This window comes from Elephas maximus, chromosome 3 (assembly GCF_024166365.1).
Source record: "Elephas maximus indicus isolate mEleMax1 chromosome 3, mEleMax1 primary haplotype, whole genome shotgun sequence".
Classification (NCBI taxonomy): domain Eukaryota; kingdom Metazoa; phylum Chordata; class Mammalia; order Proboscidea; family Elephantidae; genus Elephas; species Elephas maximus.
Window position 1 is genome coordinate 104,778,186 of NC_064821.1, and position 13,611 is coordinate 104,791,796.

Consider the following 13,611-nt stretch of genomic DNA (forward strand, 5'->3'; position numbering starts at 1 on the left):
AATGCTCAGCTGCTAACTGAAAGTTTGGTTCAAACCCACCAGTGGCTCCACAGGAGAAAGATGTGGCAGCCTGCTTCCATAAAGATTTGCAACCTTGGAAGCCCTATGGGGTAGTTCTACTGCATGAGTTCGAATCGACTTGAAGACAACAGGTTTTGGTTTATAGAAAACGGACTTTGCAGATGTGATTAGCTTCAGGATCTTGAGATGAGGGTATTATGTTAGATTATCCAGATGGGTCCAACGTTATCATGAAGGGCATTATAAGAGTGTGGCGAAAGAGTGAAAGGATGTACAGGGATGGAAAGAAGCAGTGGTCAGAGAAGAGAGAAGATACTATACTGCTGGTTTTGAAGATGGAGGAAAGGAAGTGTGCAAAGGAATGCAGACAGCCTCTAAAAGCTTGAAAAGGTAAGGAAACAAAATTCCTCAGAGCCTCCAGTAGGAGCCAGCACTACTGATGCCTGGGCTTTTTCCCAGTTAAACTGATTTTAAACTTCTGATCTCTAGAGGCATAAGAGAATATATTTATGTTGTTTTAAGCCACTAAATTTATGATAATACAGCACATAATTTATTACAGAAAATATAGAAAGATAATACACCCCATTTGCTCTTAAAGAACAAAACATAGGGAACAGCTTTGATTTCCTCACCTTTGTCATTTCCTTGAGGTAAGCATCAATAAAGTCTCTCGGTTCATCAGGATTCCAATCTCTCTTGTGTTTTTCAATCATACGAGAAACAAATACTTTCAGTTTCTCCCAGTCACTAAAGAGTGTTTGGTGAAGTCCAGGAAGGAATTTCATTATCCAGGAAAAGACATTGTAGAGCTAACTGATAAAAATAAAACAATCATAGAGAAAACATACTGCCACTTTTCTACATTTTAAGACCACAGAATCAATCTTCTCTTTTCATCTCTTCCTCTCTTTTATTTGCTTACACTTAAACCTTAGAGTCATCTTTGACTCTCCTTTCTCTCTCACCCTTCTGGAAAGGCATTTCAGTGTCCAGCCTCAGACCACTTTTCACCACCCCTATCGTTTCCACAGTCCAAACCACATAGTGGAAACCACCATCATATCTCACCTAGATGTTGTGATAGCCTCCAGTAGTTTTCCTGATTCCACCATTAGCCCCAGTCTCAGTCTATTTCCCACAGAGCTGCCAGTGATCTTTTAACTATTTAATCAGATTATTTCACTCCTTGACTCTCAATCCCCCAGTAGATTTCCACTATACTCAGAAAATACTTCTACATGACTACCTGAGCCTATAAGCCCTTACACAAGCTGGTCCTTGCTTACCCATCACCAAGTATCACTCCTGATCACCTTACTCTCTACACTAGCCAGTACAATGAAGCAAGAAAAAGAAATTAATGATATGAGGATCGCAAAGGAGGAAACAAGGCTATCATTAGTTACATACAATAGGATTATCTATAGAGTCATCCATAGACAAATTATTAATAAGAATGAATCAAAGTTGATGAGTACAAAATCAGAAATCAAAAGTCTATTGGAAAGAGAAAATAAAAGAATTACAATATAACCATTTTAAATCCTCCCAAAAAATGGATCTTGGCAATGATCATCAATGATTTCTAAAACTATTAGGTAAAGGGCTGATGAGGGATGATATCATAAATGGGTCAGGCTGAAAATACATGAACCCAGTGATCAATTTTAACGTAAAAAAGAGAGACAAATAGACATTATGTACCTCCTAAAAAGGTAGCCTTTCTAAAAGCAAACATGATTCTGTTCAATTCTCTATAATTAATTACCAATATATATAAAACACAGAGATAAAAGAACATATTAAATACCATATTAAATAGAACTCTAACAAGAGGAGTATCCTACAAGTGATTGGAGTACTAGAACAGGTAGGGATAACAGGAAATACAGAGAGAATTGTTGAAGATTTGTTGGCAGAAAACATCCCTGATATAATGAAAGATGAGAAGATACCTATCAAAGAAGCTCATGGAACCCAACACAGGCTACTCCCGAAAGAAAGTCACCGAGATATATTACAATCAAACATGCTAAAACCAATGATAAAGAAAGAATTTTAAAAGCAGCTAGAGAGTAGAACTGCCCCATAGAGTTTTCAAGGAGCACCTGGTGGATTCGAACTGCTGATCTCTTGGTTAGCAGCCACAGCACTAAACCACTATGCAACCTAGGTTTCCAGGGATAAACAAAAAGTCATCTACAAAGGAGAGTAAATAAGACTAAACTTTGACTATTCAGCAGAAACTATGTAGGCAAGAAGGCAGTGGGATGACATATATAAAGCCTTGAGCAAAAAAAAATTGCCAGCCAAGAATTATATATCCAGCAAAACTGTCTCTCAAAAAATGATGGTGAAATTAGGGCATTTCCAGATAAACAGAAGTTAAGGGAATTTTTAAAAAAACAAGCCAAATTACAAGAAATACTAAAGAGAGTCCTCCAGTTAGAACATCAGATAACAACCCAAGCCTGGAACACAGGACAGACCAGATATCAAACCAGACAGGGAACTTACAAATAAATCAAAGCTAAAACACTAAAAATAGGGAAACAGAGACATCAATATGTAAAAAATGACAACATTAAAACAAAAAAGAGGGACTAAAAAATGTAGCCATAGAACTTTCATATGGAGAGGAAGTCAAGGCAATATCAAGAAATAAAAGATGGGTTTAAACCTAGGGAAAAAGAGAATATTAAGGTAACCACAAAGGAAACTAACAATCCTACGCATCAAAATAAAACACGAGAAAAACATAAAGACGCAGCAAATACAAAATCAACAACAATGAGGAAGATGAAAAGAAAACACATAAGGAAAAATGACTGAGCACAGAAACTTAAGTGGAACAGAGAAACTATCAACAAGACACACACACAAAAACACCAAAATATCAGCAATAAACCCAAACCTATCAATAATTACGCTGAATGTAAATGAACTAAATGTACCAATAAGGAGCCAAAAAGTGGCAGAATGGATTAAAAAACATGATCTGTCTATATGCTGCCTACAAGAGACACACCTTAGACTCAATGACACAGACAAACTAAAACTCAAAGGATGGAAAAAATATATCAAGCAAACAATGAAAACAGAGCAGGAATGGCAATATTAATCTCTGACAAAATAGACTTTAAAGCAAAATCCACTACAAAGGGTAAGGAAGGACACTATATAATGATCAAAGGGTTGATATACCAGGAGGACATAACCACAATAAATATTTACCCACCCAATGACAGGGTTCCAAAATAGATAAATGCTAACAGCATTGAAAAGAGACACAGACAGTTCCACAATAATAGGAGGAGACTTCAACACTTTTGGTGAAGGACAGAACATCAAGAAAGAAGCTCAATAATGACATGGAAGATCTAAATGCCACAATCAACCAACTTGATCTTGTAGGCATATACAGAACACTCCACCCAACAGCAGCCAAGTATACTTTCTTATCCAACGCACATGGAACATTCTCCAGAATAGACCACATATTAGGCCACAAAACAAGCTTTAACAGAATCCAAAACATTGAAATATTACAAAGCACCTTCTCTGATCACAAAGCCATAAAAGTAGAAATCAATAACAGAAAAGCAAGGAAAAAAAAATCAAATACATGGAAACTGAACACTTTCCTCAAAAACTACTGGGTTATAGTAGAACTTAAGGATGAAATAAAGAAATTCATAGCATCAAATGAGAATGAAAACACATTATACCAGAATCTTTGTGGCACAGCAAAAGCAGCACTCAGAGGTCAATTTATAGCAACAAATGCACACATCCAAAAAGAGGAAAGGGGCAAAATCAATACATTAACCCTACAACTCAAACAAATAGAAAGAGAGCAGCAAAAGAAGCCCACAGGAACCTGAAAAATGGAAATAACAAAAATTAGAGCAGAAATAAATGAAATAGAGAATAGAAAAGCAACTGAAAGAGTTGTAAGACCAAAAGCTGGTTCTTTGAAAAGATCAACAAAACCAATAAATCACTGGCCAAACTGAAAAATGAAAAAGGGGAGAGGACACAAATAAAGTGAATAAGAAGTGAGATGAGTGATATCACAACACAGCTAACTGAAATTAAAAGAATCATAACAGAAGTATGAAAAACTGTACTCCAACAAATTTGAAAGCCTAGAGGAAATGGACAAATTTCTAGAAACACACTACCAACCTAAACTAACACAAACAGAGGTAGAACAACTAAATAAACCTATAACAAAAGAGGAGATTGAATAGATAATTAAAAAACTCCTTAAAAAAAAAAAAGCCTTGGCCCTGACACCTTCACTGGAGAATTCTACCAAACATTCAGAGAAGAAAACACCAGTATTACTAAAGGTTTTCAGAGCATAGAAAAGAATGGAATAGTCCTGAACCCATTCTATGAAGCCAGCGTAACCCTGATACCAAAACCAGGTAAAGACACCACAAAAAAGAAAACTGCAGAAAAATATCCCTCATGACCTTAGTTGCAAAAATCCTCAACAAAATTCTAGCCAATAGAATTCAACAACACATTAAAAAATAATTCACCATGACCAAGTGGGATTCATACTAGGTATGCAGGGATAGTTCAACATTAGAAAAACAATAAATGTAATACATGACATTAATAAAGCAAAAGATAAGAAACACATGATGTTTTCAATTGATGCAGAAAAGGCATTTGAAAAAGTCTAGTACCCATTCATGATAAAAACTCTCAGCAAGATAGGAATAGAAGGGAAATTCCTCAAAATAATAAAAAGCATTTATACAAAGCCAACAGCCAACAGCATCCTAAATGGAGAGAGTCTGAAAGCATTCCCCTTGAGAATGGGAACCAGACAAGGATGCCCTTTATCACCACTCCGATTCAACATTGTGCTGGAGGTCCTAGACAGAGCAATTTAGGCTAGAAAAAGAAATAAAGGGCATCCACATTGGTAAGGGAGAAGTAAAAGTATCTCTATTTGCAGATGACATGATCTTATACGCACAAAACCCCAAAGAATCCACAAGAGAGCTACTGGAATTAATAGAAGATTTCATCAAAATATCAAGATCCAAGATAAACATACAAAAGTCAGTTGGATTCCTCTATACCAACAAAAAGAACGTTGAAGAGGAAATCACCAAATCAATACCATTTACAATAGCCCCAAGAAGATAAAACACTTAGGAATAAATCTAACCACAGATGTAAAAGACCTATACAAAGAAAAGTAAAAACACTACTGCAAGAAACCAAAAAAGACCTACATAAATTGAAAAGTATACCTTGCTCACAGATAGGAAGACTCAACATTGTGAAAATGTCAATTCTACCCAAAGTGATCTACAGATACAATGTGATCCTGATCCAAATTCCAATGGCATTTCTAATGAGATAGAGAAACCAATCACCAATTTCATATGGAAAGGGAAGAGGCCCTAGATAAGTAAAGCATTACTGAAGAAGAAAAACAAAGTGGGAGGCCTCACACTACTTGATTTTAGAAACTATTATACCAACACAGTAGTTGAAACAGCCTGGTACTGGTACAACAACAGATACAGAGACCAATGGAACAGATTGAGACTCCAGATATAAATTCATCCACCTATGAGAAGCTGATATTTGGCAAAGGCCCAAAGTCCATTAAACTGGGAAAAGACAGTCTTTTTAATAAATGGTGCTGGCATAACTGGATATCCATCTGCAAAAAGATGAAACAAAACCCATACCTCACACCATGCACAAAAACTAACTCAAAATGGATCAAAGACCTACATATAAAATCTAAAATGATAAAGATCATGGAAGAAAAATCAGGGACAATGCTAGGAGCCCTAATACATGGCATAAACATAATACAAAACATTACTAACAATGCACAAACACCAGAAGAGAAACTAGATAACGGGAAGCTCCTAAAAATCAAATATTTATGCTGATCAAAAAACTTCACCAAAAGAGTGAAAAGACAACGTACAGACTGGGAAAAAATTTTGGCTACAACATATCTGATCAGGGTCTAATCTCTAAAATCTATAAGGTACTGCAAAACTTCAACAACAAAAAGACAAATAACTCAATTAAAAAATGGGCAAAGGATATGAATAGGCACTTCACCAAAGAAGACATCCAGGCAGCTAACAGATAAACGAGGAAATGCACAAGATCAGTAGCCATTAGAGAAATGCAAATCTAAACTACAATGAGATACCATCTCACCCGAACAAGGCTAGCATTAATCCAAAAAACACAAAATAATAAAGGTTGGAGAGGCTGTGGAGAGACTGGAACACTTATACACTGCTGGTGGGAATGTAAAATGGTACAACCACTGTGGAAATTGATTTGGTGCTTCCTTAAAAAGCTAGAAATAGAACTACCATACAATTCTGCAATCCCACTCCTTGGAATATATTGTAGAGAAACAAGAGCTGTCACATGAATAGATACATGCACAACCCTGTTCATTGCGGCACTATTCACAATAGCAAAAAATGGAAACAACCTAGGTGCCCATCAACGGGTGAATGGACAAACAAATTATGGTATATTCACACAAGGGAATGCTAAGCAACGATAAAGAACAGTGATAAATCTGTGAAACATCTCACAACATGGATGAATCTGGAAGGCATTGTGCTGAGTGAAATTAGTCGCAAAAGGACAAATATTTTATGAGTCACTATTATAAGAACTTGAGAAAAGGTTTAAACAGAAGAAAACGTTCTTTGATGATTAGGAGGGTGGGGACAGAGGGAGAGGGGAATTCACTAACTAGATGAGCCAAGTGATAGTAGACAAGAATTATCTTAGGTGAAGGGAAGGACAACACACAATACAGGGAAAGTCAGCACAATTGGACTAAACCAAAAGCTAAGAAGTTTCCTGAACACAACCAAACACTTTGAGGGACAGAGTATCAGGGAAGGGGGTTTGGGGGCCATGGTTTCAGAGAACATCTATGTCAATTCGCATAACAAAGTTTATTAAGAAAATGCTCTGCATCCCAGTTTTGCGAGTGGCGTCTGGGGTCTTAAAAGCCAGCAGGCGGCCATCTAAGATGCATCAATTGATCTAAACCTACCCGGAGCAAAGAAGAATGAAGTACACAAAAAAAAAGACATAAGGAGGGAGGCGGAGCCAAGATGGCGGACTAGGCAGACGCTACCTCGGATCCCTCTTACAACAAAGACACGGAAAAACAAGTGAATCGATCACATACATAACAATCTACGAACCCTGAACAACAAACACAGATTTAGAGACGGAGAACGAACTAATACGGGGAAGCAGCAATTGTTTCCAGAGCCTGGAGCCAGCATACCAGTCAGGTACGGCACAAGCACAGAGACCTGCTCCACCCCCCTGAACTAACCCCGGGAGGGGGACTAGCCGGTTCCACGGGCGGCGTGGGACGCAGCCGTTAGGAGAAGTCCCCGGGAGGCAGTGACTGATCTTGGAGCAGAAAGAGCAGCACCCGAGCCGGGGAACCGTCCCACAGGGATTTGGACTGCACGCAGGTACGCCATAAACACGGAGAGTTGCTCCACCCCCTGAACTAACCCCGGGAAGGTGACCATCCGGGTCGCGCGGGCGGCGTGGGACGCAGCCGGTAGGAGAAGTCCCCGGGAGGCAGCGACTGGTATTGGAGCGGGGAGAACAGCGTTCCAGCCGGGACACTCGGTCGCGGCACAAGCACGGGGAGCTACTCCACCCATCTGAACTAACCCCGGGAGGGGGCCCACCTGGTTCACGGGGGCGGCACGGCCACGCGGCTGGAGGGACGAGAAGTCCCCGGGAGGCAGCGACTGATTTTGGAGTTGAGAGTGCACCGTCCCAGTAGGGGAGCCTTGACGCTGGGCGTGGGGCTGGAAGCGGAGGATCTGACCGTGACTCCAGCGGGCCAGACCCCCCGGGGGCAATCTCCACACAGACAGCACACATAGGCGACGCGCCCGCGGGAATCTCAGATATAATAGTCTTTCCAAGCAAGACAAGCAACTCTGGCTATATTCTGAGGTGCTACTCTCCTATCTCTCTGTTCCCTCCCCCACCCTCCCCAGGCGGCTTCATTAACATCTGAATAGCCTGAGCCAGAGGGAGAACTCTGATAGGGATCTGACTGCAGTTTTTTTTTAGCGGATTTTCTGGAAAAACTAGTTTCCCAGTGATGGCTCGGAGACAACAATCCATATCAAACCACTTAAAGAAGCAGACCCTGACAGCTTCTCCAACTCCCCAAACAAAAGAATCAAAATCTTTCCCAAATGAAGATACAATTTTGGAATTATCAGATACAGAATATAAAAAACTAATTTACAGAATGCTTAATGATATCACAAATGAAATTAGGATATCTGCAGAAAAAGCCAAGGAACACACTGATAAAACTGTTGAAGAACTCAAAAAGATTATTCAAGAACATACTGGAAAAATTAATAAGTTGCAAGAATCCATAGAGAGACAACATGTAGAAATCCAAAAGATTAACAATAAAATAACAGAATTAGACAACACACTAGGAAGTCAGAGGAGCAGACTCGAGCAATTAGAATGCAGACTGGGACATCTGGAGGACCAGGGAATCAACACCAACATAGCTGAAAAAAAATCAGATAAAAGAATTAAAAAAAATGAAGAAACCCTAAGAATTATGTGGGACTCTATCAAGAAGGATAACCTGCGGGTGATTGGAGTCCCAGAACAGGGAGGGGGGACAGAAAACACAGAGAAAATAGTTGAAGAACTTCTGACAGAAAACTTCCCTGACATCATGAAAGACGAAAGGATATCTATCCAAGATGCTCATCGAACCCCATTTAAGATTGATCCAAAAAGAAAAACACCAAGACATATTATCATCAAACTCACCAAAACCAAAGACAAACAGAAAATTTTAAAAGCAGCCAGGGAGAAAAGAAAGGTTTCCTTCAAGGGAGAATCAATAAGAATATGTTCTGACTACTCAGCAGAAACCATGCAGGCAAGAAGGGAATGGGACGACATATACAGAACACTGAAGGAGAAGAACTGCCAACCAAGGATCATATATCCAGCAAAACTCTCTCTGAAATATGAAGGCGAAATTAAGATATTTACAGACAAACACAAGTTTAGAGAATTTGCAAAAACCAAACCAAAGCTACAAGAAATACTAAAGGATATTGTTTGGTCAGAGAACCAATAATATCAGATATCAGCACAACACAAGGTCACAAAACAGAACGTCCTGATATCAACTCAAATAGGGAAATCACAAAAACAAACAAATTAAGATTAATTAAAAAAAAATACACATAACAGGGAATCATGGAAGTCAATAGGTAAAAGATCACAATAATCAAAAAGAGGGACTAAATACAGGAGGCATTGAACTGCCATATGGAGAGTGATACAAGGCGATATAGAACAATACAAGTTAGGTTTTTACTTAGAAAAATAGGGGTATATAATGAGGTAACCACAAAAAGGTATAACAACTCTATAACTCAAGACAAAAACCAAGAAAAACGTAACGACTCAACTAACATAAAGTCAAACACTATGAAAGTGAGGATCTCACAATTTACTAAGAAAAACGCCTCAGCACAAAAAAGTATGTGGAAAAATGAAATTGTCAACAACACACATAAAAAGGCATCAAAATGACAGCACTAAAAACTTATTTATCTATAATTACCCTGAATGTAAATGGACTAAATGCACCAATAAAGAGACAGAGAGTCACAGACTGGATAAAGAAACACGATCCATCTATATGCTGCCTACAAGAGACACACCTTAGACTTAGAGACACAAACAAACTAAAACTCAAAGGATGGAAAAAAGTATATCAAGCAAACAATAAGCAAAAAAGAAGAGGAGTAGCAATATTAATTTCTGACAAAATAGACTTTAGACTTAAATCCACCACAAAGGATAAAGAAGGACACTATATAATGATAAAAGGGACAATTGATCAGGAAGACATAACCATATTAAATATTTACGCACCCAATGACAGGGCTGCAAGATATATAAATCAAATTTTAACAGAACTGAAAAGCGAGATAGATACCTCCACAATTATAGTAGAAGACTTCAACACACCCCTTTCGGAGAAGGACAGGACATCCAGTAAGAAGCTCAACAGAGACACGGAAGATCTAATTACAACAATCAACCAACTTGACCTCATTGACTTATACAGAACTCTCCACCCAACTGCTGCAAAATATACTTTTTTTTCTAGCGCACATGGAACATTCTCTAGAATAGACCACATATTAGGTCATAAAACAAACCTTTGCAGAGTCCAAAACATCGAAATATTACAAAGCATCTTCTCAGACCACAAGGCAATAAAACTAGAGATCAATAACAGAAGAACGAGGGAAAAGAAATCAAATACTTGGAAAATGAACAATACCCTCCTGAAAAAAGACTGGGTTATAGAAGACATCAAGGAGGGAATAAGGAAATTCATAGACAGCAACGAGAATGAAAATACTTCCTATCAAAACCTCTGGGACACAGCAAAAGCAGTGCTCAGAGGTCAATTTATATCAATAAATGCACACATACAAAAAGAAGAAAGAGCCAAAATCAGAGAACTGTCCCTACAACTTGAACAAATAGAAAGTGAGCAACAAAAGAATCCATCAGGCACCAGAAGAAAACAAATAATAAAAATTAGAGCTGAACTAAATGAATTAGAGAACAGAAAAACAATTGAAAGAATTAACAAAGCCAAAAGCTGGTTCTTTGAAAAAATTAACAAAATTGATAAACCATTGGCTAGACTGACTAAAGAAATACAGGAAAGGAAACAAATAACCCGAATAAGAAATGAGAAGGACCACATCACAACAGAACCAAATGAAATTAAAAGAATCATTTCAGATTATTATGAAAAATTGTACTCTAACAAATTTGAAAACCTAGAAGAAATGGATGAATTCCTTGAAAAACACTACCTACCTAAACTAACACATTCAGAAGCAGAACAACTAAATAGACCCATAACAAAAAAAGAGATTGAAACGGTAATCAAAAAACTCCCAACAAAAAAAAGTCCTGGCCCAGACGGCTTCACTGCAGAGTTCTACCAAATTTTCAGAGAAGAGTTAACACCACTACTACTAAAGGTATTCCAAAGCATAGAAAATGACGGAATACTACCCAACTCATTCTATGAAGCCACCATCTCCCTGATACCAAAACCAGGTAAAGACATTACAAAAAAAGAAAATTATAGACCTATATCCCTCATGAACATTGATGCAAAAATCCTCAACAAAATTCTAGCCAATAGAATCCAACAACACATCAAAAAAATAATTCACCCTGATCAAGTGGGATTTATACCAGGTATGCAAGGCTGGTTTAATATCAGAAAAACCATTAATGTAATCCATCACATAAATAAAACAAAAGACAAAAACCACATGATCTTATCAATTGATGCAGAAAAGGCATTTGACAAAGTCCAACACCCATTTATGATAAAAACTCTTACCAAAATAGGAATTGAAGGAAAATTCCTCAACATAATAAAGGGCATCTATGCAAAGCCAACAGCCAATATCACTCTAAATGGAGAGAACCTGAAAGCATTTCCCTTGAGAACGGGAACCAGACAAGGATGCCCTTTATCACCGCTCTTATTCAACATCGTGTTGGAAGTCTTAGCCAGGGCAATCAGGCTAGACAAAGAAATAAAAGGTATCCGGATTGGCAAGGAAGAAGTAAAGTTATCACTATTTGCAGATGACATGATTATATACACAGAAAACCCTAAGGAATCCTCCAGAAAACTACTGAAACTAATAGAAGAGTTTGGCAGAGTCTCAGGTTATAAAATAAACATACAAAAATCACTTGGATTCCTCTACATCAACAAAAAGAACACCGAAGAGGAAATAACCAAATCAATACCATTCACGGTAGCCCCCAAGAAGATAAGATACTTAGGAATAAATCTTACCAAGGATGTAAAAGACCTATACAAAGAAAACTACAAAGCTCTACTACAAGAAATTCAAAAGGACATACTTAAGTGGAAAAACATACCTTGCTCATGGATAGGAAGACTTAACATAGTAAAAATGTCTATTCTACCAAAAGCCATCTATACATTTAACGCACTTCCGATCCAAATTCCAATGTCATATTTTAAGGGGATAGAGAAACAAATCACCAATTTCATATGGAAGGGAAAAAAGCCCCGGATAAGCAAAGCACTACTGAAAAAGAAGAAGAAAGTGGGAGGCCTCACCTTACCTGACTTCAGAACCTATTATACAGCCACAGTAGTCAAAACAGCCTGGTATTGGTACAACAACAGACACATAGACCAATGGAACAGAATTGAGAACCCAGACATAGATCCATCCACGTATGAGCAGCTGATATTTGACAAAGGACCAGTGTCAATTAACTGGGGAAAAGACAGCCTTTTTAACAAATGGTGCTGGCATAACTGGATATCCATTTGCAAAAAAATGAAACAGGACCCATACCTCACACCATGCACAAAAACTAACTCCAAGTGGATCAAAGACCTAAACATAAAGACTAAAACGATAAAGATCATGGAAGAAAAAATTGGGACAACCCTAGGAGCCCTAATACAAGGTATAAACAGAATACAAAACATTACCAAAAATGATGAAGAGAAACCCGATAACTGGGAGCTCCTAAAAATCAAACACCTATGCTCATCTAAAGACTTCACCAAAAGAGTAAAAAGACCACCTACAGATTGGGAAAGAATTTTCAGCTATGACATCTCCGACCAGCGCCTGATCTCTAAAATCTACATGATTCTGTCAAAACTCAACCACAAAAAGACAAACAACCCAATCAAGAAGTGGGCAAAGGATATGAACACACATTTCTCTAAAGAAGATATTCAGGCAGCCAACAGATACATGAGAAAATGCTCTCGATCATTAGCCATTAGAGAAATGCAAATTAAAACTACGATGAGATTCCATCTCACACCAGCAAGGCTGGCATTAATCCAAAAAACACAAAATAATAAATGTTGGAGAGGCTGCGGAGAGATTGGAACTCTCATACACTGCTGGTGGGAATGTAAAATGGTACAACCACTTTGGAAATCTATCTGGCGTTATCTTAAACAGTTAGAAATAGAACTACCATACAACCCAGAAATCCCACTCCTAGGAATATACCCTAGAGATACAAGAGCCTTCATACAAACAGATATATGCACACCCATGTTTATTGCAGCTCTGTTTACAATAGCAAAAAGTTGGAAGCAACCAAGGTGTCCATCAACGGATGAATGGGTAAATAAATTGTGGTATATTCACACAATGGAATACTACGCATCGATAAAGAACAGTGACGAATCTCTGAAACATTTCATAACATGGAGGAACCTGGAAGGCATTATGCTGAGCGAAATGAGTCAGAGGCAAAAGGACAAATACTGTATAAGACCACTATTATAAGATCTTGAGAAATAGTAAACCTGAGAAGAACACATACTTTTGTGGTTACAAGGGGGGGAGGGAGGGAGGGTGGGAGAGGGTTTTTTTATTGATTAATCAGTAGATAAGAACTGCTTTAGGTGAAGGGAAAGAC

The 13,611-nt window shown here is 38.1% G+C and overlaps 1 pseudogene; it reads right to left on the reverse strand.

The window, feature by feature from the left end:
- LOC126071331 (cytochrome P450 2J2-like) overlaps nt 1-13,611 on the reverse strand; it is a 36,073-nt pseudogene that overhangs the window by 3,978 nt on the left and 18,484 nt on the right.